Here is a 26,994-nt window from a genome sequence, read left to right on the forward strand (position 1 = left end):
TGTCAGAGAGAGAATCTAAAGTTGTGTCCCAAAAGGCACCCTATTCCCTAAGTAATGCACTACTTTTGAACAGGGCCTATAGGGCTCAGGTCAAAAGTAGTGCACTATATAGGGAATAGGGTGCCATTTGGAATGCAACCTAACTGCCATTTGCAGCGCGAGCCGCCCAGCTAATGCCTATATTGGTGTACCCCAGAGGAATGCAACAATGTTTTATTGAATGAATTTGCATCCATGGTGGCAGCAGAATGAATCAGGCAGGATTCTGTGGTGTGAACTCAGACTAGATGTATTTGAGAAAGGGGACTTCATGTCCGTCATCATGAGTCACATCTCAGCCGTGTCACTCCCTGTGGAATGGAATGGCATCAGATCATTCCATTCTTCCATTCCATTTCATAGGAAGTGACACAGCTTTAACTAACCCTATCTATGTGATGGTTATCAGTGCTGCTTCTTCCCTGTGACTGACAGTCAGTGAGAGGACAACTGTGGAATGAACCACTGAGTCTTTAATTCCACAGTGGTTTGATTGACAGCTCTCTGATCTGAATAAGTCCACCTCTGTAACTCCAACACTTGACTTACTGTATGGTAACCCTCCCTATCTCTCCCTCTGTAATGTCACAGACCAGAAACATGTTGCTTGCTTTGTCTCCTTTGTTTTTTGTTTTTACATTTGATTAAACCTTTATTTAAGCAGGGAGTTGTGCTGAGACCACGGCCTCTTTCACAGATGAGCCCTGCATGAACGCATCAATACACATCAATTACACAATACATGAAAAGCAAAACAAAATCATATGAAACTAACACATTCTTCAGTAAAAAGGCCCTCTAACATCCGCCTGATTGCCCAACTCCACCAACTTTAAGGACTTTTGGAGATCATTCCACACGAGGCGCAAAAGCACTAGACGCAGATTTACCTAACTCAGTGGAGATTGAAGGGATCTCCTGGGTTAGCCATCCGTGAGTCCAAGTCTTGTAACTTTTAGCTTTGAAAAACATTAGCTATGAATGTTAACTAAAGTACAAAAGGGAAAATAAATTAACATAAATATGGGTTGTATTTACAATGGTGTTTGTTCTTCACTGGTTGCCCGTTTCTTGTGGCAACTGGTCACAAATCTTGCTGCTGTGATTGCACACTGGTATTTCACCCAATAGATATGGGAGTTTATCAAAATTAGATTTTTTTTTTCGAATTCTTTGTGGGTCTGTGTTATCTGAGGGAAATATGTCTCTCTATGGTCATATATTTGGCAGGAGGTAAGGAAGTGCAGCTCAGTTTCCACCTCATTTTGTGGGCAGAGTGCACATAGCCTGTCTTCTCTTGAGAGCCAGGTCTGCCTACAGCGGCCTTTCTCAATAGCAAGGCTCACTGAGTCTGTACATAGTCAAAGCTTTCCTTAATTTTGGTTCAGTCACAGTGGTCAGGTATTCTGCCACTGTATACGCTCTTTTTACGGCCAAATAGCATTCTAATTTGCTCAGTCTTTTTGTTAATTCTTTCCAATGTGTCAAGTAATGATCTTTTTGTTTTCTCATGATTTGGTTGGGTCTAATTGTGTTGCTGGCCTGGGGCTCTGTGGGGTCTGTTTGTGTTTGTGAACAGAGCTCCAGGACCAGCTTGCTTAAGGGACTCTTCTCCAGGTTTATCTCTCCGTAGGTGATGGCTTTGTTATGGAAGGTTTGGGAATCGCTTCCTCTCTCTGCCTCGCTCGCTCGCTCGCTCGCTCGCTCTCTCAATTCAATTTCAATTCAAGGGCTTTATTGGCATGGGAAGCGTATGTTCACATTGCCAAAGCAAGTGAAGTAGATAGTAAACAAAAGTGAAATAAACAATGAATATTAACAGTAAACATTACACTCAGAAGTTCCAAAAGAATAAAGACATTACAAATTTCATATTATGTATATATATATAGTGTTGTAATGATGTGCAAATAGTTAAAGTACAAATGGGAAAATAAATAAACATAAATATGGGTTGTATATCCCCTCTCTCTCTCTCTCTCTCTCTCTCTGCCTCTCTCTCTCTCTCTCTCTCTCTGCCTCTCTCTCTGCCTCGCTCTCGTTCTCTCTCTCTCTAGCTCGCTCTCTCTCTAGCTCTCTCTCTGCCTCTCTCTCTCTCTCTCTCTCTCTCTCTCTGCCTCTCTCTCGCTCTCTCTCTCTGCCTCTCTCTCGCTCTCTCTCTCTGCCTCTCTCTCGCTCTCCCTCTCTCTGCCTCTCGCTCGCCCTCTCTCCCTCTCTTTCTGCCTCTCTCTCTGCCTCTCTCTCGCTCTCTCTCTCGCTCTCCCTCTCTCTCTGCCTCTCTCGCTCTCCCTCTCTCCCTCTCTTTCTGCCTCTCTCTGCCTCTCTCTCTCTCTCTCTGCCTCTCTCTCTCTCTGCCCCTCTCTCTCAGCTTCTTGCTAAGGTGCGAGTTCCGTATCCATGGACAAAGTTATGACGGTTCAAAGTTATGACAGTTCTTGCCACTGTATTGTCTCTTTGTACCAGGCTGTCATTGTAACCAATAACGTCTTCTTACATGACTTGCCTGGTTAAGTAAAGGTTAGATAAATAAAAATGGAATAACTCTTACCCAACCCAAGGTGATTCAGCAACAGACATGACTTTGATGGGCATATTAGAGAGATGTGACTGTTGTTTTTTTGTGGCACCACACAAAGTAATGACAGTTCCTGTTCCCTTCACTGAAGCATGTGTGAGATTAAAGACAACCAATAACAAGCCATAGTGCCATAATGAATGCCAACAGCTCATCCCCTGTTGAGTTAAAAAAAAAAAAAATATATATATATATGTATATGTATATGTATATGTATATAAACAGAATAAAGAATAAACATGACATTTCTGGCAAGGTAGGTATTCTGGAATCGGTCCAAAAGTCTAATTTCATACCATATGATTTGTGGTGCCCCGGAGTTGTTTGAACATACAGACATAGGCCTGCTGTACTCTAATTTACTATCAATTTAAACATCTGCATCTAGGCACGAAATATGCAATATGTGCAACAGTTGATTGAGCTATGAAATATGTACAGAAGCCAATAGCGGGCGGTTGTATTATCAGATCTAGCTCCAACATGACACAGTACTGTGGTATGCAGGCTCACCTGTGTTTCCCTGCAGGTATAGAACCAAATATCGTCTCTGCCCGGCCCCATGGAGGAATTAGATTCGGGATGGGCATGAGTACTCGAACTGATGTCAAAACTTAATCTTTAACCAGAGATCACCATTTTTTTCAAATACTGTAAAAGTATTTGGTCGAAATTATCTTGAAGACTAACGTTAATTTGCTTTGACTCTAGTGTTCCATTTGTACATGTGCATTTGCGGGACACAACAAAAAATAAACCAAGCCAAATATCACACAGCTCTGCTCCCTTTTCCCTCCATGTCTCACTCACTCAATTGCTTTCCGACCGCTCCCTCTACACGCGTGCTGAGTGTGCCTACAGAATTAAATGCCCTTAAAAACGTATCTAACTGATGGGATACACAGGCTGCATTCCTTACCATAATGATAACCGTTTTATCACATTCATAATGTACTGGTTGACTGAAGTGGAGAATATGTTCCAACAATGAGCTGCACTTTTAGAACGATCGCGTAAAAATTCATAAATTGCTTTTTGGTCTTCATTTAAGGTTAGGCGTAAGGCTAACAGTGTGGTAAGGGTTAGGTTTATAATCAGATTTTAAGAAGCAAAATTGTAGAAACATGCTTTGTTTGACTGACTTTGTGGATGTGGTAACTAACTTCAGTGACGACCCTACTTTGTGAACTGCTAGTGGCATTTATAATTTGGTTAGCCTAGGCTAGTATTACCCCCCCCTATACATAGACAGGATCCACACTGAAAATATGCAAAAACATTTGATAAAGACAGAGCGTATTTTCATCAGAATCATTAAGCCTACGCCTACTCACCAAAAATATGTCAGGACCATAATTCATCCTCATGCAGTGTTCAATGTAGAATTGTTAATCCATGTCAAATTCTGAGGAACAGGCGTAATAAACTAAATCAAATGGTCTGTATATCGAAAAGAAGACAGTTTGGTTTGTAACCCTGAAAAATGAGCTCCGTTTCAAATGATCAATGGCAGACTAACTCTGCTGAGATTACTGCCTTTTTAAATGTTGTGGTCTGAATACTTTCCGAATGCACTGTGTATTGTAGCTATGCAGGTCCTGGTCAAAAGTAGTGCACTACATAAGAAATGGGATGCCATATCGGACGCGTTAGTATTTACAATACATCTGAAACATTCTTCAGCTGAACCGTCCAGACGTGCTGCTGGCAGAGACTACTCAAAGAGGCTCTCAGACCAGGCCAGGAGAAGATTCTATCGACTTCTTCAGTTGGGTCCAGTGAGGGCTGCATCTGGTTTTAGCATGGGGCCCTGCCTGGGCCCTGCCTGGCTGTCTGTTATTACCTGGCAGCTAGGGTCACTCCAGTTACACACCTCTCATTTTACAGTGGCTGGGCTAAAGGTAAATAAAGGAGCTATACACTTGAAACACTCTCTCTGTAGGCTATAACTTGTTTGACTTGTTGTGGACACTGCTTTTAAACAGCCTTGTTTCCTTTGTGTGTCCATGTAAACAAGAAACCTCCTAACTAGCCTAACCCAGCTTTTAGAGAACATCAGATTTCTTCATAGATTGTGTCCTGCTGCTTTAGGGTTTAGAGTCCTGGGGCAAGTGGGTACGAGTCTCAACTTTTATTTATAAAGCAAGGCTTTATTTAAAAGGCCAGCCAGGCATATAAATATGATTTTGTTTTCCTAGGCTAAATCTATCCCTCCCAAATAGCCGAACCACATGGATCAGCGCATGTGCTCTACACAGTGACGTTAAGGTCCTAAGACTGAAGAAAACAACAATCCCTCCCTCCCTCCCTCCCTCCCTCCCTCCCTCCATCCCTCCATCTCTCCCTCCCTCCCTCCCTCCCTCCCTCCCTCTCTCCCTCTCTCCCTCTCTCCCTCTCTCCCTCTCTCCCTCTCTCCCTCTCTCCCTCTCTCCCTCTCTCCCTCCCTCCATCCATCCCTCCATCTCTCCCTCCCTCCATCCATCCCTCCATCTCTCCCTCCCTCCATCCATCCCTCCATCTCTCCCTCCCTCCATCCATCCCTCCATCTCTCCCTCCCTCCATCCATCCCTCCATCTCTCCCTCCCTCCATCCATCCCTCCATCCATCCCCCATCCATCCCTCCATCCATCCCTCCATCCATCCATCCATCCATCCATCCATCCATCCATCCATCCATCCATCCATCCATCCATCCATCCATCCATCCATCCATCCATCCATCCATCCATCCATCCATCCATCCATCCATCCATCCATCCATCCATCCATCCATCCCTCCCTCCCTCCCTCCCTCCCTCCCTCCCTCCCTCCCTCCCTCCCTCCCTCCCTCCCTCCCTCTCTCCCTCTCTCCCTCTCTCCCTCCCTCCATCTCTCCCTCCCTCCATCTCTCCCTCCCTCCATCCATCCATCCCTCCCTCCCTCCCTCACTCCCTCCATCCATCCCTCCATCCCTCCCTCCATCCCTCCCTCCCTCCATCCATCCCTCCATCTCGCCCTCCTTTTCTCCCTCCTCATACTCAGTCTACTACTCATTCTGCCACACAGGAATCTTGCTTTCTTCATTTCACTCTTTTCTCTTTCTCTCTCTCTCGTGTTTTCTTGAACCCTTGTAACCCCTGACAGTGGGTCTGATGTAATCTGTGTGTTGCTGAAGGCAGCAGGCAGCTCTGGGGCAGTGAACAGGGCTAACACTGTTTCTTTGCATTCAGTGTCTGTATGTCTTCACTAGTGGGTTTATAGGACTATCTGCTCCACTGTAGCTCAGTGGTTCCCAACCTTTCTCTGTTACTGGACCACCAGCTAAATGTTGCTCTGCCCGCGGTACACCTGAAGTACCCCCTCATGTGCATTTTACCAGTAGGTCTTATGGGTCTTCTCAAGTACCCCCTGTGGATAGTCCAAGTGCCCCCAGGGGTCCTAGTACCCCTGGTTGAGAACCACTGCTGTACCACAGGATGGCTTCATGGACTATTCCTTGTCTCCTCACCTTTTCCCATCATCCCTCACACTGCCCAGGATGTGAATAGTCTATAGATGTAGGCTTATTAGTCATAGCTAACTTCGGCACATTTACAGTGCATTCGGAAAGTATTCAGACCCCTTCCCTTTTGCCACATTTTGTTACAGCCTTATTCTAAAATTAAATACATAAAAATCAATCTACACACAATACCCCATAATGACAACGCGAAAACAGGTTGTAGACATTTATTCAAAAAATATATAAAAAAAGAGACCTTATTTACATAAGTATTCAGACCCTTTGCTATGAGACTCAAAATTGAGCTCATGTGCATCCTGTTTCCGTTGATCATCCTTGATGTTTCTACAACTTGATTTTGAGTCCACCTGTGGTAAATTCAAATGATTGGATATGATTTGGAAAGGCACACACCTATCTATATAAGGTCCCACAGTTGACAGTGCATGTCAGAGCAAAAACCAAGCCATGAGGTCGAAGGAATTGTCCTTAGAGTACCGAGACAGGATTGTGTTGAGGCACATATCTGAGGAAGGGTACCAAAACATTTCTGCAGCATTGAAAGCCCCCAAGAACACAGTGGGCTCCATCATTCTTAAATGGAAGAAGTTTGGAACCACCAAGACTCTTCCTAGAGCTGGCCGCCCGGCCAAACTGAGCAATCGAGGGAGAAGGGCTTTGGTCAGGGAGGTGACCAAGAATCCGATGGTCACTCTGAGAGAGAGCTCCAGAGTTCCTCTGTGGAGATGGGAGAACCTTCCACAAGAACAACCATCTCTGCAGCACTCCACCAATCAGGCCTTTATGGTAGAGTGGCCAGACGGACGGCACTCCTCAGTAAAAGGCACAGGACAGCCTGCTTGGAGTTTGCCAAAAGGCACCTAAAGGACTTTCAAACCATGAGAAACAAGGTCTGATGAAACCAAGATTGAACTCTTTTGCCTGAATGCCAAGTGTCACGTCTGGAGGAAACCTGGCGCCATTCCTACGGTGAAGCATGGTGGTGGCAGCATCATGCTGTGGGGAGGTTTTTCAGCGGCAGGGACTGGGACACTAGTCAGGATCGAGGGAAAGATGAACGGAGCAAAGTACAGAGAGGTCCTTGATGAAAAACCTGCTCCAGAGCGCTCAGGTCCTCAGACTAGGGCAAAGGTTCACCTTCCAACAGGACAGTGACCCTAAGCACACAGCCAAGACAACGCAGGAGTGGCTTCAGGACAAGTCTCTGAATGTACTTGAGTGGCCCAGCCAGAGCCCGGACTTGAACCCGATTGAACATCTCTGGAGAGACCTGAAAATAGCTGTGCAGTGACACTCCCCATCCAACCTGACAGCGCTTGAGAGGATCTGCAGAGAAACTCCCCAAATACAGGTGTGCAAAGCTTGTAACGTCATACCCAAGAAGACTTGAGGCTGTAATTGCTGCCAAAGGTGCTTCAACAAAGTACTGAGTAAAGTGTTTGAATACTTTTTTTGCAAAAAATATTACAACCTGTTTTTGCTTTGTCATTATGGGGTATTGTGTGTAGATTGATGAGGGGAAAAAAACAATTAGTTCATTTTAGAATAAGGCTGTAACGTAACAAAATGTGGAAAAAGTCAAGGGGTCTGAATACTTTCCGAATGCACTGTACATTGACGCGTAAACTGAAATGTTTTATGTGCGCGGTCCCAGTCAAACTGACAGATACTGTAAATCTCTGGTCTGCGCCAAGTTGGAAGAGGCTCCCCGCTAGGATCCATTTAGACTAGATTCCACGATGCCATGCCAACTCTTGTTTATGAAATAGCCCTTTCTCTATCATGTGCCTCAGATTTACTGACTGACTGTCACTTGGAAACTATGTTGCTGAGCTGATCCCACTGTGTTGCCACCCGTTGTTATAATAACATATGGTGTGGCCTCTCCCCACCCCTCCTCTCCCTTCCTCACCCCTTCTCAACCCACGCACCAAGCGTTTGACTGTTTATTTTTTGGACAATTCGCAATTCAGAGCATGCTGTATAGAACACCAATACAGCACAATGTAGAAGTCAGAGGTCACCAGCAGTTAGGTGTGTGTGTGTGTGTGTGTGTGTGTGTGTGTGTGCGCAATTGGCTATGAAGTACAAGTCAATACAAAGTAATCCAGGTTTGACATCTTTACTCTGTTACTGAATAGGCACACACACTCTGCGTCGTGGTGTATGTATGCTATCTGCTATGATATCCATTGTATAGACAGTCTTAGAGATAATTGCTCCCAGATGGCACTGTATGATAATTGTACAGGTTTCACCTTTCCTAAAGAATGGACGTTACACTGACTCAATGATACGCTGTTTAAGAGATCCGCCCAAGGCGTTTATTTCTCGGCAATTATTATGCTCCGGAATGATCTCAATTATTCCTTTTATCATCTTTCATTATCAAAATGTTAGCAGAGCTGGTTTCTCTTTTGTTTCAAACGACAAATCTCTCTCTCTTTCTCTCTCTCATCCCTGTAGTTAAAATTAAATCCTTTGAATGCTTCCCTTTTTAACCCCTTAATCTCTCTCGCGAGCCCACACACACACACACATCTGAACCAGTTGATTAGATCTAGGCGGTGTGTTCCCAGGGTTCACAGAGGTGATCAGGAGCTAACGGGACAGATCAGATCCTCCCAGGTGCCCCACAGTAGAGAGAGAGAAGTAAAGTTATGACTGTGTTTATCTCCATTGAAAAAGAGTGTCCTTATTTTCAACTATGCTTTAACTGTGATGCTACCCTAGCTTTGAGCTGTGCCACTGATGCCACTGAGAATGATGACCGATCTAGAAAGATCATAACCTGCCGATTTTTTTTATTTATTGTTTCAAACACTAACAAAGTGTTTTCTGTCTTCCATGTGCTGTTGCTGTCGTTGACGCTGCTGTGTCTATCCTACCAGGTAAGCACATGCATCTATATTTTTGCTAGTGTTGTATTGCTGTGTGTATATGTGCGTGTGTGTGTTTCAGCCAGTGTGGGTGTGTGACCCTCTCAGGAGGGAGACGCAGCGCTGCCAAGCTCTTTATTGTAAGGCTTCAGTAGGTGAGAGAAGGTCTGTTTGGTCCTGGTGTGTGTGCACTCTGCACCGCACGTCTGCAGCCCTCACAGGGACTGGACATGTACGGTAGGATGCCACATGGCTTCTGCCAGGATTTCCTATTTCCTCCCATTGGTTTTGCTAGAGTTCTTCCTTGCTGATTTAGTCTATTGTCTTTGTTCACTAACAGTGTTAAATTTAAGCAGCAAGCCTGGGTTCTGACTGCTGAGTGAGTTTGATATATTCACACAAACTGGTATGTGGCAGCGCCATACGCTATGACAGAAACAGACACTCCTACACAGTAACAGTACCCCACCTGTGCTGCTAGGTTTGATGTGCTCACAGCCTCACACACACACGGTACCGGCCTGTGACCGCAAACATCATGTCATCTCCCACACCTCCCCCTCTACTCTGCGCACATCATTCCATGTCAGTCTCCTGTCAGGACATATCTAAAAGGAGAGAGGGTTGGGGGGGAGAGGGGGAGAATCCTGTGGTGAATCATGCCCAGCCCGTTGCTCCTGCCAGCTAGCAGAGCGACTCCTCCCTCCTCCCATAGCCCACAGCAGCAGTGATGCCTCCCTCCTCCCATAGCCCACAGCAGCAGTGATGCCTCCCTCCTCCCATAGCCCACAGCAGCAGTGACGCCTCCCTCCTCCCATAGCCCACAGCAGCAGTGACGCCTCCCTCCTCCCATAGCCCACAGCAGCAGTGACGCCTCCCTCCTCCCATAGCCCACAGCAGCAGTGATGCCTCCCTCCTCCCATAGCCCACAGCAGCAGTGATGCCTCCCTCCTCCCATAGCCCACAGCAGCAGAGTGACTCCTCCCATAGCCCACAGCAGCAGTGACGCCTCCCTCCTCCCATAGCCCACAGCAGCAGTGACGCCTCCCTCCTCCCATAGCCCACAGCAGCAGTGACTCCTCCCATAGCCCACAGCAGCAGAGTGAATCCTCCCTCCTCCCATAGCCCACAGCAGCAGTGACGCCTCCCTCCTCCCATAGCCCACAGCAGCAGTGACTCCTCCCATAGCCCACAGCAGCAGAGTGAATCCTCCCTCCTCCCATAGCCCACAGCAGCAGTGACTCCTCCCTCCACCAATAGCCCGCAGCTGCCTGCCTGGCATTCCAGACATTTTCAGATGTTCTCTAAACCTCCATACAGGAAGTGTGTGTCTGTGGGTGCGTCCCAAATGGTACCCTATTCCCTATGTAGGGCACTACTGTTAACCAGGGCTCATAGGGCTTTGGTCAGAGGTAATGCATTATATAGGTAGTAGGGTGCCATTTGGGATGTATCCTATTTGCTTTGCCTCTATAGGCTGATAAGGGGCTGGAGATGCAGGATGAAAAGATGGAGATAAGTAGGTCTCTAGATTGTAATTGGTTGACAGGTCTATTCTCTGCTATCTCTGTAATTGTTGCACAATCTGATGTGTGTTTTGGGGGAGGGGTTGAGAGACGCCTTGATGGATGTGTGTGTGTGTGTGTGTTGAGCCTTGCACATTCCTTTCCTCCAAGGTGTTATCTGTAGGAATTCACACCCAGGCTTTATGACAGGGATTATGACCATAAGTGATCGCAGTACAGCCATATAATTAGATCTTGAGCCATATTATCCGCCAATATTAGGCTTTTACGGATGTATTCGTATCGTCGTTTAATGCACCGAAAAGGAACGATATATAAGATGTGGAGAAAACGCAGCGCTGTGCCAGTCGCAAATCTTGTGATTTGATGCTTTTCCTTTTTAAGTGCCAACCACCAGAATTCAGTGGCTACAGCGCTACAGTCGATGAAAACGTACCTTGGCACATTTTCTTGCTGCAATCAGTGCAGTCGGTCGTGCTCTATATATGTAACTGTGTAACATGTTGGTGCATATGGGATTTGTTCTTGCATTTAAAAGGCCCACTTGTGACTCCAACTGATATGTATAAAGAAAAGTCTCAACTTTAGTGCTAAGGTGTTAAAACCACCACTTCTATCAAGTCTAGGTGTTAAAACCACCACTTCTATCAAGTCTAGGTGTTAAAACCACCACTTCTTTCAAGTCTAGGTGTTAAAACCACCACTTCTATCAAGTCTAGGTGTTAAAACCACCACTTCTATCAAGTCTAGGTGTTAAAACCACCACTTCTATCAAGTCTAGGTGTTAAAACCACCACTTCTATCAAGTCTAGGTGTTAAAACCACCACTTCTATCAAGTCTAGGTGTTTAAAATCCACCACTTCTATCAAGTCTAGGTGTTTAAAAACCACCACTTCTATCAAGTCTAGGTGTTAAAACCACCACTTCTATCAAGTATAGGTGTTAAAACCACCACTTCTATCAAGTCTAGGTGTTAAAACCACCACTTCTATCAAGTCTAGGTGTTTAAAATCCACCACTTCTATCAAGTCTAGGTGTTTAAAAACCACCACTTCTATCAAGTCTAGGTGTTTAAAAACCACCACTTCTATCAAGTCTAAATTAATACATCTAGTATAGGTATATTTCCTTTTTTCTCAAACCACAAGTTTCCGGCACATAAATTCTATTTGTTTTCTTTTCCTGGCGGTCATGCTGTCATTGGTTGCAGGGAAAGACATTGTTTTACACTTATTGTGTCATCAACAACAGTAACCCTTGAGAAACAAGATCCTGTGGCCTAGTGGGTTTCCTCCTAGCTAGAATCATCTCTCTCTCTCTCTCTCTCTCTCTCTCACACACACACACACACACACACACACACACACACACACACACACACACACACACACAGAGAGACTAGAATCATCTCTCTGCCACACTCCCCTTTAGCCTCGTAAACGAGACAGATCGCTGCTTTAACCATTTTGTTAAAGGCAGTGAATTGAGCGGCCTAGTTTATGAGGATAACTCCCCTTGTCTCCCTCCCTGTATAGCCAAGTGGTGCCTGGAGACAGAAAGTAACGTGCTGTGTAATTTCCTAGCTGTGCCGTGTCATCGTGTGGTTTCAGCCTGAATAAGGAATAGAGGAATATTATAAGGACCAGTTCAGATTCCCAGTCTGACTAGTCAAGAAGTGTGTCCCAAATGGCACCCTATTGACTTTATAGCGCACTACTTTTGACCAGGACCCGTAGTGCACTATGAAAACAAAGGAAACTCCAAAAAGTAAAACCAGGGCCTCCTGATAATTGTTTACATGCCTGTAGTGCTTGTATCTGAGATCACATTAAGTGGACATGGGCCTAACGGGGTTTTTTAGGCTTTGTGTTGAAAAAGCTTCACTCGCGCCTTTTGTCTTTGGAAGTACTCAGGAACATTTTTAAGGATTTCAATGTGTTGTTTTACAAGATTTGGGGAGAGAATAAATGGGTACATGAAAGACAGATTTGAGAAAGCAGTTCATGTTGTGTGTGTGTGTGTAGTTATGATGGTGGAGGTGTGGTCCTAGTTTTCTTTTCTATCAGTCAAAACCTCTCACTTTCACACATTCACATAAACACATACGCTGAGTGTACAAAACATTAAGGACACCTGCTCTTTCCATTACAAACTATCCAGGTGAAAGCAATGATCCCTTATTGTATTTCACTTGTTAAATCCACTTCAATCAGTGTAGATGAAGGGGAGGAGACGGGTTAAAGAAGGATTTTTAAGCCTTGAGACATGGATTGTGTATGTGTGCCATTCAGAGGGTGTATGGGCAAGACAAAATATTTGAGTGCCTTTGAACGGGGTATTGTAGTAGGTGCCAGGTGCACCGGTTTGTGTCAAGAACTGCAACACTGCTGGGTTTTTCATTCTCAACAGTTTACCGTGGGTATCAAGAATGGTCCACCACCCAAAGGACATTCAGCCAACTTGACACAACTGTGGGAAGCATTGGAGTCAACATGCTTTCGACACCTTGTAGAGTCCATGCCCTTACGAATTGAGGCTGTTCTGAGGACAAAATGAGGGGGGGACTCAATATTAGGAAGGTGTCCTTAATGTTTTGTACACTCAGTGTATGGTACCCTGTTACAGCACTCAGTCATGCTCAGTGCTTCTGTCATACATGTTCAACTTTATCAACTCCACGACACATATTTTCTTTCCCCATTTTTAAATATAACCCACACAAGTCTAGAAACCCGAAAAAGGAAACTCCAATGACTACTACAATCCACACCCCTTTGACCTATATTTCTAGAAAGCAGAGCGTCAACTCCCTGAATGTGAATACGTTTATAGAGCAGTGAGGGTCTAAACTGGGTGGGTACAGGAACAGTTCTGACCAGACCCCATGTCAGTCTGTCTGTCTGTCACTGGGTGGGTGGAGGTACAGGAACAGTCCTGACCAGACCCCATGTCAGTCTGTCTGTCTGTCACTGGGTGGGTGGAGGTACAGGAACAGTCCTGACCAGACCCCATGTCAGTCTGTCTGTCTGTCACTGGGTGGGTGGCAGTACAGGAACAGTTCTGACCAGACCCCATGTCAGTCTGTCTGTCAGTTGGTCTCTCTCTCTGCTAATAGCCAGTCTGTCTCATGCTAGCTAGCTCAGCCAAGCTGTCGGTCCAAGCGAGACTACTCCGTTATATCTGTAGCGAGGCCTAGCACTCATTAGGCAGTAGGCTATAATATCCTCCTCTATCCCCCTCTGGGCCGCTCAGCTACAGCCTCAGATACCAAACACAGCCTGAACCGGATACCAACCAAACACATGTAACTTTCTCTTCAGATTTCTGCCACCCTACAACATAGCTGTGACCATGGTGTTCCCAAGCTTGGCCTGGCTCCACGCTCAACCAACTTTTTTACATAGGGAGGCTGGGCCCCCTTGTTAAGGACAGGGCAGGAAATAAGTCAATCAGAGAGAGAGCACTGACAGCACAGTCAATATGTAGCCCACGCTGCTGGGTGGTGGGACCTCATGGTGGCTTTCTGCTCTGCTATCACTGTCAGTGGTTATGGGAAGGGCCTTGACTTTTTTCACAACCACGTAACCTCACCCACCAAGAGTCTAACTAGTTCCATGGCTTTAACTAACTAAAACTCCAGGGCCTAACTAGTGACTGGCTTTAACTAACTAAAACTCCAGGGCCTTAACTACTGACTGACTTTAACTAACTAAAACTCCAGGGCCTAACTAGTGACTGGCTTTAACTAACTAAAACTCCAGGGCTTTAACTACTGACTGGCTTTAACTGACTAAAACCCCAGGGCCTTAACTACTGACTGGCTTTAACTAACTAAAACTCCAGGGCCTAACTAGTGACTGGCTTTAACTAACAAAAACTCCAGGGCCTAACTAGTGACTGGCTTTAACTAACTATTTCAGCTACTCCCAACTAAGGGAGGATTTTTAGATAGCTGCCCCGTCACAGCCTGAGCGTCCTTGGTGGCAGCTGGGGCCACAGTCCCTCTGTGTCACATGGTGGCTATGTCCACTGTCCAGCTCACTGCCCCTCAGCAGCTGCTCTCTCACTATGGCCATGGTCAGAGCTGGCCTGGGAGTGGACCACAGCTGAAAAGTATCTTTGTATCGTTCCCATAGATACACACCCTGTTACCTCCACAGCTGAATACTGCCCCTTTCCTGTAGTTGCACACATTCATACACCAACTCACTCTGTCCCCACCCCTCCCTTCCCAAGACACACACATGTTCCAGAGGTGATCAGTGTCTGGGTGACAAGACTGATCTCAGTCAGTGAACTTGGCCAAGTACTAACACGCTCCACCCTCTACACTGGTATTTTAATGGTGTGTGTGTACAGTATGTATGCTATGTATGTCATGAGTTTACTTAACGAGTCTGTCATCGATGGAGAAAGTAAACACGTCTCGGTGAACCTCGTGTTGCGTTCCTTCACTTTGTTTATTCAGTTTCTCAAATGTTTGTCAGTCACAATTAGCTTAATTTATTTGTTTTTGTTGTCTTTGCTGAGCCTGACACACACACACACACACACACACACACTCTCGTTCCGTCCTGCACTGTGTTTGAGGGGCAGCCATGGAAACTAGAGAAACTGTCTTAATATGAGTCCATTTGGCACTGATGGATGTTAATATGGAAGAGTTTAAAGGAGGAGTTAACCAATTTGACATTTGGTTGTAAAAAGTTTATGTAAATGTAATGTTATAGAAAAACACCCAAATACATCCTTTTAGAAACGACAAAGCTCTCAGTATAGTGATGCAGATCTTTCATGTTGTACACATGAAATGGTGTCTTTCCGAACTTTATCCGCAATGTTATATTCCCTTTTGTGCGACTATAGCCATTTCCCCTATTCAGCTGTTCTATTCTCCATGTAGCCCGCTGCTATAGGTAACTGCCAAAATAAAGGGAACACCAACATAAAGTGTCTTAATAGGGCGTTGGACCACCACGAGCCGCCAGAAAAGCTTCAATACGCTTTGGCATAGATTCTACAAGTGTGTGAAACTTCCTGTGGGAAGCACCCCATGCTTTCAATATACTTTGTATCCCTCATTTACTCAAGTGTTTCCTTTATTTTAGCAGTTACCTGTAGAATGGACGGAGAGGTATTGCTCGAGTCGCAGCAAAATGCAATATAAAGTTGCGTATAAAGTTCGGAATGACACAATTTCATGTGTATAACATCTAAAGACCGACCTCTCGGAACGCACAGTAAGCAGAACGGCATCTCGGAACGCACAACTCGTCGATCCTTGTCACGGATGGGCTATTGCAGCGACCACACGGAGTTCCACTCCTATCAACTAAAAACAAGAAGCGGCTCCAGTGGTCACACTTTCACCAACACTGGACAATTGAGGAGTGGAAAAACATCGCCTGGGACATGACCGCGAGTTCAGTTTACTTGAGTGGCCTGCGCAGTCCCCAGACCTCAACCCAATAGAGTATCTTTGGGATGAGATGGAATAGGCTGTTCGCAGCATGAATGTACCACTGTCCAATCTGCAGCAACTGCGTGATGCCATCGCGTCAGCATGGCCCAACAACCCTGTGGAACTTTTCCAGACACTTTGAAGAATGCCCCGTAGAATTCGGGCTGTTCTGGAGGCAGAGTGGGGTCCGACCCGGTACTAGATACAGTGCTATGAAAAGGTATTTGCCCCCTTTCTAATTTTCTCTACTTTTGAATATTTGTGATACTGAATGTTATCAGATCTTCAACCAAAACCTAATATTAGATAAAGCGAACATAAGTGAACAAATAACACAACAATTACATATTTATTTCATTTATTTCATAAACAAAGTTATGCAACACCCAATTCCCCTGTGTGAAAAAGTAATTGCCCCCTTACACTCAATAACTGGCTGTGCCACCTTTAGGTGCAATGACTCCAACCAAATGCTTCCTGTAGTTGTTGATCAGTCTCTCACGTCGCTGTGGAGGAATTTTGGCCCACTCTTCCATGCAGAACTGCTTTAACTCAGTGACGTGTGGGTTTTCAAGCATGAACTGCTCATTTCAAGTCCTGCCACATCTCAAATTGGGATTAGCTCTGGACTTTGACTAGGCCACTCCAAAACTTCCAATTTGTAGCTTTTTAGCAATTTTCATGTAGACTTGATTGTGTGTTTTGGATCATTGTCTTGCTGCATCACCCAGCTGCGCTTCAGCTTCAGTTCACAGGCGGATGGTCTGACATTCTCCTATAGAATTCTCTGATACAGAGCAGAATTCATGGTTCCTTCTATTAAGGCAAGTCGTCCAGGTCCTGAGGCAGCAAAGCATCCCCAAACCATCACACCACCACCACCATGCTTGACCTTTTGTATGATGTTCTTTCTGTGGAATGCAGTGTTTGGTTTTTGCCAGGCATAATGGGACCCATCTCGTCCAAAAAGTTGACTCAAGTTTGCCAAAAAGCATGTGGATGATCATCAAGACTCTTGGAAGAACGTTCTATGGACAAATGATTCAAAAGTATAACTTTTTGGACGACATGGTTCCAGTAATGCCTGGCGAAAACCAAACTCTGCATTCCACAGTAAGAACATCATACCAAAGGTCAAACATGGTGGTGGTGGTGTGATGGTTTAAGTGTAAGGGGGCAATTACTTTTTCACACAGGGGAATTGGGTGTTGCATAACTTTGTTTATGAAATAAATATGTAATTGTTGTGTTATTTGTCCACTTATGTTCCCTTTATCTAATATTAGGTTTTGGTTGAAGATCTGATAACATTCAGTATCACAAATATGCAAAAGTAGAGAAAATTAGAAAGGGGGCAAATACTTTTTCATAGCACTGTAGGTGTACCTAATAAACTGTGAGTGTATATATTCTTTCATTTCCCCCCAACAAACCTTTAAAAAATGTAGTTCCTGGTTCCTTTCCCACATTTGTCAGATGTCAAATAAACTTTGAAGGATTTGTAGGTCAAAGCAAAAAAAAAAAAGGGCTAAAGAAACAAAAGACAGAAAATGAGTTGTCAACTTTCCAGTTGGACGTCTCTACTCATTGCCCGTCTTTTGAATGTTCTCTTTCTTTGGCAGGCTAGCTCGCTCACTCGCGCTCTCTCCAAAGCCCCTATACACTTCAGCCAGGTCTTTGTGCTGTGATGAGTTAATCCCTGTATTATCCTATGAGGGCTGTGGGCGCATGTGTTTAGCTGCTGTACAGTGTGGAGGGGTCCAGTGGTAGGCTGGTAGCATAATGGGAAGGCCCTGTATGAACTCCTCCCCTACCCCTCCAGAACTAATGTGAGATTACCAGTGGTCTCTGAGGCCATGGGGGTCTATTCACAAAGTGTCTCAGAATAGGAGTGCTGGTCTAGGATCAGTATTTCCCTTTAAAGATCATAATGATTAAATGGAAAGGGAATTCCTGATCCTAGATCAGCACTCCTACTCTCTGAAAAGCTTTGTGGACACGGGTCCTGAGCTACTGGGAGATGACCAGTAGGCTGTGAGGACCTGCCGGGGGAACATCTCTGGGAGAGTGTGGGTTAATCACTACCAACACTAGTTTGTACTGTGTAGGGGCACAGCCCAGTACTACAGATGAAAGGTAACCTAACCACAGCCCAGTACTACAGATGAAAGGTAACCTAACCACAGCCCAGTACTACAGATGAAAGGCAACCTAACCACAGCCCAGTACTACAGATGAAAGGTAACCTAACCACAGCCCAGTACTACAGATGAAAGGTAACCTAACCACAGCCCAGTACTACAGATGAAAGGTAACCTAACCACAGCCCAGTACTACAGATGAAAGGCAACCTAACCACAGCCCAGTACTACAGATGAAAGGTAACCTAACCACAGCCCAGTACTACAGATGAAAGGCAACCTAACCACAGCCCAGTACTACAGATGAAAGGCAACCTAACCACAGCCCAGTACTACAGATGAAAGGTAACCTAACCACAGCCCAGTACTACAGATGAAAGGCAACCTAACCACAGCCCAGTACTACAGATGAAAGGTAACCTAACCACAGCCCAGTACTACAGATGAAAGGTAACCTAACCACAGCCCAGTACTACAGATGAAAGGCAACCTAACCACAGCCCAGTACTACAGATGAAAGGTAACCTAACCACAGCCCAGTACTACAGATGAAAGGCAACCTAACCACAGCCCAGTACTACAGATGAAAGGCAACCTAACCACAGCCCAGTACTACAGATGAAAGGTAACCTAACCACAGCCCAGTACTACAGATGAAAGGTAACCTAACCACAGCCCAGTACTACAGATGAAAGGCAACCTAACCACAGCCCAGTACTACAGATGAAAGGTAACCTAACCACAGCCCAGTACTACAGATGAAAGGCAACCTAACCACAGCCCAGTACTACAGATGAAAGGCAACCTAACCACAGCCCAGTACTACAGATGAAAGGTAACCTAACCACTACATACAGCTGTTCTGATAGAGATCTGAAGATGAAGACTGTCTCTTCAAATCCAGTTGTTTTGAAGGTGTGTTTTTGTGAGGGTCCGCATTACTTTGCTCAAGTCAAGTGTTTTTTTTGGGCTATTGTCTCATCTAACCATTGAAAAGAGAATAGAGAAAGCATGGTCTCGCTTGGATTGGATGATCAGTTACTGCAGTTACCAGTGACGTGCATTCAACCGGATACAGTTACAGTTACCCACATGTATAGAAATTCAGTGGGCTTTCAACAGCAACTGGTGGTGCCATTTTGGGCCGTTGTGCATTTGACCCATGTGATCCCTTGTCTTGCCTAGCGGTTTATAAAATGTCTGGAAGGCCTGACGCAAGAGGAACTGTCATCCAGCGCTCTCTTTGATCTCTGATCTCGTATTTTAAAGCTGATGATTGGAATGGCCGGATATAGAGCTTCGAAAGACTCCTGACTGACCATTATGCATTGAAATTGTAGGCTACACGTCAAGTGAGTTCTCTCATTGCTCGTCTTTCAAGTTTGTCAAGTTCAAAAGCTTCCATTGTCCGTTTAGGGTCAAATTGAAATGTCTGCCTTCCATTGCACACAGCTCAGGAAAATTGAAGGGTCATTCAAAAATAATATCCGTCTCGTCTTAATCATGATCGTTAAATCTTTGAATTGCTCTAATTTAATGTGATTTGGACACAAAGCGAGATATTGTTGGAGCTAAGCTGTTACTATCAAGGCCACCTTAGAATCTTGAGGCGTCTTGTCAAGTTTTGCAGAACAACAAAATGATGGCGATAATGAGGAGCTTTGAGTGGGAAAAAGTGGAATTTTCTCATGCAAATTACAGATTATCCGTTGCTTCCACTCTTTGTTGGGTTAGGGATTCAGAGGAGAGCCCAGCTTTATTCTGGAAAGGTCTCATTACTAAGATTAGCCTACCTTCACCAGCCAGGACTTTTGAATGTGGTGGCTTTACTGTTAACAGGATGCTTGAGGGATTTAGACCATGGGCAGATTTAGGGCTCACAGTTGGATACAGTTGGATACAGTTGTCTTTCAAATGAAATTATGAATTGTGATGGACACATTGTCTCCTTTCAAAATCAGAATCACTGTCCCAATTCACAGGTAGAGGTTTTTAGTTTTTGTTTTTTTAGCACTTCAGTTAAGTGTCCCTGTTGGTGGTGAGTCATAGAGGCTGTCAGTCACAGGTAAAGACTCATCTCTGGCTGCTGAATACTGATTCAGTCCATATGTTGCTTCATCTATCCCGGGACAAACAGTCACTTATGTCACTGTCGTCCCTCCTCCTCCTGATGAGAGGAGAAGCAGAGTGGAGAGGGAGACAGTCTTTTTTTTTTACCACTTTCCGATGAGGGATGGAGGGAAGAACAGAGGAGAGGTGGAGTGGAGACACCGGTCCTCCATTCCAGTCGGCCAGGCCTGTCTTGGTGAACAATAGAGTCTGTCTCTGGGTGACACTGGTTCGACTCAGCTCCAGGGAACAGCTCATCCATCGGACCTCCTGACCCCCAGGATGGTGCCCCGCGGCAGGCAGGAACATGCACTGAGGATGCCTTGTTGTCGGCTCCCCCTGGCTACATTCTAAATGGCACCCTATTCCCTATATAGTGCACTACTTATACCCACAGGACTCTGTTAGTGCACTATAAAGGGAATTGGGTGCCATTTGGAACGCATTCACACTGAGGACGCCTTGTTTATGCCCTGACCCAGATACACTCAGACCAGCCCCCGCAACCCAAATGGCACCCTACTTACTACACTACTTTAGACCAGAGCCCTATGGCCCTGGTCAAAGGTAGTGCACTATGTAGGGAATAGGGTGCCATTTGGGATGTAACCACTGTCTCTGACACACACCATAGATCATGTTCAAAGCACAACGTTAAAAATGGGCCTTATTGTGGCTTAGGCTGTCTTTTGTAATTCTTTGCCCTTGAGACTCTTATTTTCAGGGAAATTATTTATAGCCCTATAGTGCAATCTCTGCACTCTAGCAAGTATTATTTATTTATTTTAAAGAGGATTGCCAAGGATGCTTTGCACTGTAACATGGAAACCACTCTTTTGTTAAGTCGCGGCGGACTAGGATTTGCGAACATGTGCAGTGCCTGGATATGAGGGCAGATACTCAGACACTCATAAAACAGGGGATGCTGAAGTAATCCTGATGATTTCCAGCTTCTGGTTGAGTCTCTGGTTGAGTCCCAAATGGCACCCTTTTGCTGCATCCCAAATTGCACCCTAATTCCTATTTAGTGTACTACTTTTGACCAAGGCTCTGGTCAAAAGTAGTGCACTATATATGACATAGTGTGCCATTTGGGACTGAGTCTGAGCTAAAGCTCATTACCATGGCAGCTCTGTTGACTTTGTTCTATGGAGATGAGCAGGAGATGGAAACCCTCTCAGACTCTAATTGATGCAAATAGCTTCTGAGGATGGAGGCACTTTGAAAATGTAAACAGTGGTGATATCAGTTCTGTGACCCAAATGCAACCGTATTCCCCATATAGTGCACTTCTTTTTACTAGAGCCCTATGGGCCCTAGGCAATGGTAGTGCATTATATAGGGAATATGTTGCCATTTGGGACAATATCAGGTGCTGTAGAGCTGAAGAGCTTTGTTGAATTATGTTAAGGGTTAGTGGATAGCCACAGAGTTATGGACGGATGTTACATGGCCTCGGCCGGCCTGTGGCGGTCAGGTCTAGCCAGGAGGAGAGAGCGTCCTAAATGGTAACCTATTCCCTATATAGTGAACTACTTTGACCAGAGCCCTATGGTTCCCTGGTCGGAAGTAGTGCACTATGTAGGGAATAGGGTGCCATTTAGGGCACCACCAGAGACATCCGAGGCCGTAACAGTAGGCTGAGCACCTGGTCACGTTTTGTCCTCTCGTGTGTGTGTGTGTGTGTGTGTGTGTGTGTGTGTGTGTGTGCAGTCTGTTCGGAAAAATGGCAAGTCAGTTGTGACTCATCTGTTATGGAGGCTCTGAATAAATTCATCACATTTTCTCTCTGATCCAGCAGCCGCAAGCTTACTCAATATTTGTATTATTTTTATGGGTTTTTATTCTGCTGTTGCTACTCAGGCTGTTGCTAGGCCATAATTGTCTGATTTGCAACCTATGAGGAGCCCTGAACTAGAGCTGGGACGATAAACCAAAAATGATCGACACCGACCATTCTGACCACTTAAAATAACACATCCTAGATCTGAATGAATGAAATAATCTTATTAAATACTTTTTTCTTTACATAGTTGAATGTGCTGACAACAAAATCACACAAATTATCAATGGAAATCAAATGTATCAACCCATGGAGGTCTGGATTTGGAGTCACCCTCAAAATTAAAGTGGAAAACCACACTACAGGCTGATCCAACTTTGATGTAATGTCCTTAAAACAAGTAAAAATGAGGCTCAGTAGTGTGTGTGGCCTCCACGTGCCTGTATGACCTCCCTACAACGCCTGGGCATGCTCCTGATGAGGTGGCGGATGGTCTCCTGAGGGATCTCCTCCCAAACCTGGACTAAAGCATCCGCCAACTCCTGGACAGTCTGTGGTGCAACGTGGCGTTGGTTGATGGAGCGAGACATGATGTCCCAGATGTGCTCAATTGGATTCAGGTCTGGGGAACGGGCGGGCCAGTCCATAGCATCAATGCCTTCCTCTTGCAGGAACTGCTGACACACTCCAGCCACATGAGGTCTAGCATTGTCTTGCATTAGGAGGAACCCAGGGCCAACCGCACCAGCATATGGTCTCACAAGGGGTCTGAGGATCTCATCTCGGTACCTAATGGCAGTCAGGCTACCTCTGGCGAGCACATGGAGGGCTGTGCGGCCCCCCAAAGAAATGCCACCCCACACCATGACTGACCCACCGCCAAACCGGTCATGCTGGAGGATGTTGCAGGCAGCAGAACGTTCTCCACGGCGTCTCCAGACTCTGTCACGTCTGTCACGTGCTCAGTGTGAACCTGCTTTCATCTGTGAAGAGCACAGGGCGCCAGTGGCGAATTTGCCAATCTTGGCGTTCTCTGGCAAATGCTGAACGTCCTGCACGGTGTTGAGCTGTAAGCACAACCCCCACCTGTGGACATCGGGCCCTCATACCACCCTCATGGAGTCTGTTTCTGACCGTTTGAGCAGACACATGCACATTTGTGGCCTGCTGGAGGTCATTTTTCAGGGCTCTGGCAGTGCTCCTCCTGCTCCTCCTTGCACAAAGGCGGAGGTAGCAGTCCTGCTGCTGGGTTGTTGCCCTCCTACGGCCTCCTCCACGTCTCCTGATGTACTGGCCTGTCTCCTGGTAGCGCCTCCATGCTCTGGACACTACGCTGACAGACACAGCAAACCTTCTTGCCACAGCTCGCATTGATGTGTCGCATTGATGAGCTGCACTACCTGAGCCACTTGTGTGTGTTGTAGACTTCGTCTCATGCTACCACTAGAGTGAAAGCACCGCCAGCATTCAAAAGTGACCAAAACATCAGCCAGGAAGCATAGGAACTGAGAAGTGGTCTGTGGTCACCACCTGCAAAACCAGTCCTTTATTGGGGGTGTCTTGCTAATTGCCTATAATTTCCACCTGTTGTCTATTCCATTTGCACAACAGCATGTGAAATGTATTGTCAATCAGTGTTGCTTCCTAAGTGGACAGTTTGATTTCACAGAAGAGTTACATTGTGTTGTTTAAGTGGTCCCTTAATTTTTTTGAGCAGTGTAGTTTTTAAAGGCTAATAAAAAAACAACTATGGTGCACATTAATGTTATCGTTATCACATCAATTCAGGCAATTTATCACGGTATGGATTATTGTCCATATCGCCCAGCTCTACCCTGAACCCATCTCTCAAATCAGCACTGAGTGACTTGAGACGGGGATATGTCAGTACCAGAGCAGGGGATATGTCAGTACCAGAGCAGGGGATATGTCAGTACCAGAGCAGGGGATATGTCAGTACCAGAGCAGGGGATATGTCAGTACCAGAGCAGGGGATATGTCAGTACCAGAGCAGGGGATATGTCAGTACCAGAGCAGCTGCACAGTGAGGCGCTCTGTACCCTGACCTCCCCTTCATCAGTCACAGTTTACCCTGCCTCTAATCCCAGCCAGCTTCTCTGAAAAGGCTTCAAAAACAACACAAAGATGGAGATAATCATCCTACTCCTTAAATGCATGGGGTGTGTCCCAAATGGTACCCTATTCCGCACATAGTGCAGAACTTTCCCAATGCGGTGCCATTTAGGATGCAGCCATTGAGAAAGTATATGTTACGTGTCCGGTTGGTAGGCAAGATGCACCACATTGGGGCACCCCCTGGGGGCAGGATGACTGAATTGCAACCATGGAGAACTAGTTTGGCGTTTGGGGCCCACATGGTCTTGGTTACTGGTAATCTGTGAAGTACTGGTTGACGGGAAACAAAAAATCCTGGAGCCTCTGCAAAAAAACACGAGCCCCCAAGTTTCCTTCCCTAATTGGAACCCACCGTTGAAATGAATTCTAAGAATCCCTTTTTTGAAAGTTACAGTAGGTTCTATGTCCGCTTTGCATTTACTAGCGCTTCTCAAGTAACTCTTATTCAAAGCAGATGTTCTGCTTCTGCTTCTTGTTCTTCTTGCAAATTCTCCTTTTTCATTTCCTCTGTCATTTCTTCTCGTTTCAAACCCTCTCGAGATCCTCAACCGTGACTGGCTGATTTGAGGGGTTGGAGGTTTGTGAGCACCAACCAGAGAGACCCAGGTCTAAAGACAGAACTGTACACATTAAACGGTGTGTCCCAAATTGCACCGTATTCCCTACATAGTGCACTACTTTTGACCAGGGGCCCATATTTAACCTTTATTTTAACAGGGAGTCCCATTTGAGACCATGTTCTCTTTTGCAAGAGAGCCCTGCATAGGGCTAGGGTAAATAAATAGTAGTGCACTATATAGGGAATAGGGTGCCATTTGGGACGCATTCCTACACACAGTGGGCCTTTTCACTTGGCTTGTAGCTGTAGACCGCTGGGCACCATCTTTCACTGATCCAATGTCACTACTTTTTAGGACTTAAGTCCACATTAACTGACAAAAAGACTGAAGGGGAAACACAGTGGCTTGCGAAAGTATTCACCTGCCTTGGCATTTTTCCTAGTTTGTTGCCTTACAACCTTGAACTAAAATGGATTTTTTGGTGGTTTGTATCATTTGATTTACACAACATGCCTACCACTTTGAAGATGCAAAATATTTTTTGGGGTGAAACAAACAACAAATAAGACAAAAAAACTGAACTTGAGTGTGCATAACTATTCACCACCCCAAAGTCAATATTTCGTAGAGCCACATTTTGCAGCAATTACAGCTGCAAGTCTCTTGGGGTATGTCTTTATAAGCTTGGCACATCCAGCCACTGGGATTTTTGCCCATTCTTCAAGGCAAAACTGCTCCAGCTCTTTCAAGTTGGATGGGTTCTGCTGGTGTACAGCAATCTTTAAGTCATACCACAGATTCTCAATTGGATTGAGGTCTTGGCTTTGACTAGGCCATTCCAATACATTTAAATGTTTCCCCTTAAACCACTCAAGTGTTGCTTTAGCAGCATGCTTAGGGTCATTGTCCTGCTGGAAGGTGAACCTCTCTGGAAGGCTGAAACAGGTTTCCCTCAAGAATTTCGCTGTATTTAGCGCCATCCATCATTCCTTCAATTCTGACCAGTTTCCCAGTCCCTGCCGATGAAAAACATCCCCACAGCATGATGCTGCCACCACCATGCTTCACTGTGGGGATGGTGTTCTCGGGGTCATGAGGTGTTGGGTTTGTGCCAGACATAGCGTTTTCCTTGATGGCCAAAAAGCTCAATTGTAGTCTCATCTGACCAGTGTACCTACTTCCAGATGTTTGGGGAGTCTCCCGCATGCCTTTTGGCGGAGTGTACGGCTTAAAGTGGTCCTATGGACAGATACTCCAATCTCCGATGTGGAGCTTTGCAGCTCCTTCAGGGTTATCTTTGGTCTCTTTTTTGCCTCTCTGATTAATGCCCTCCTTGCCTGTTCCGTGAATTTTGGTGGGCGGCCCTCTCTTGGCAGGTTTGTTGTGGTGCCATATTCTTTCAATTTTTTAAGAATGGATTTAATGGTCCTCCGTGGGATGTTCAAAGTTTCAGATATGTTTTTATAACCCAACCCAATCTGTACTTCTCCACAACTTTGTCCCTGACCTGTTTGGAGAGCTCCTTGATCTTCATGGTGCCGCTTGCTTGGTGGTGCCCCTTGCTTAGTGGTGTTGGAGACTCTGGGGCCTTTCAGAACAGGTGTAAATATATACTGGGATCATGTGACACTTTTATATTGCACACAGGTGGACTTTATTTAACTAATTATGTGACTTCTGAAGGTAATTGGTTGCACCAGATCTTATTTAGAGGCTTCATAGCAAAGGGGGAAAATACATATGCACGCACCACTTTTCTGTTTATTAATTTTTTAGAATTTATTTGAAACAAGTTATTTTTTTCATTTCACTTCACCAATTTGGACTATTTTGTGTATGTCCATTACATGAAATCAAAATGAAAATCCATTTAAATTACAGGTTGTAATGCAACAAAATAGGAAAAACGCCAAGGGGGATGAATACTTTTGCAAGGCACTGTAGGCTAACTCATATGACTAGGCAGTTGGCCAAGTCTGAACTGACTAAGCTAGTTTTGTCAAAAAGGCATAGGTTCGGTTATTTGAAAAGATCGTCCGCCCTCCTTTGGTAAATAACAAACTAGGTCTATAAGGGGTTATTTGAGCCAATGATCTGAACTTTAGAGCATTTGGTACACAGCCCTCCTGTTTCCATCATTGTTGCCTAGTTCCAGAAATAGCCGAGACAGACATAGAACTGTCACTGCTGCTAGAACTGATTTTCGTCTCTTTGAACTGCCCTGAAGACGGAACAGGAAAGAAAGTTGGGGGAATGGGGATATTTTTGAAGTTGACAAGAGT

At 45.3% G+C, this 26,994-nt stretch overlaps 1 protein-coding gene across 1 annotated transcript in view; it reads left to right on the forward strand.

Moving 5' to 3' along the window:
• LOC311120732 (serine/threonine-protein kinase WNK1-like) overlaps positions 1-26,994 on the forward strand; it is a gene marked incomplete at its 5' end in the record, with an annotated part of 118,521 nt that overhangs the window by 390 nt on the left and 91,137 nt on the right. The gene's annotated exons all lie outside the window — the stretch shown is intronic.

This window comes from Coregonus lavaretus (genome assembly GCF_964263955.1).
Source record: "Coregonus lavaretus genome assembly, contig: HAP1_SCAFFOLD_717, whole genome shotgun sequence".
Taxonomy (NCBI): Eukaryota; Metazoa; Chordata; class Actinopteri; order Salmoniformes; family Salmonidae; genus Coregonus; species Coregonus lavaretus.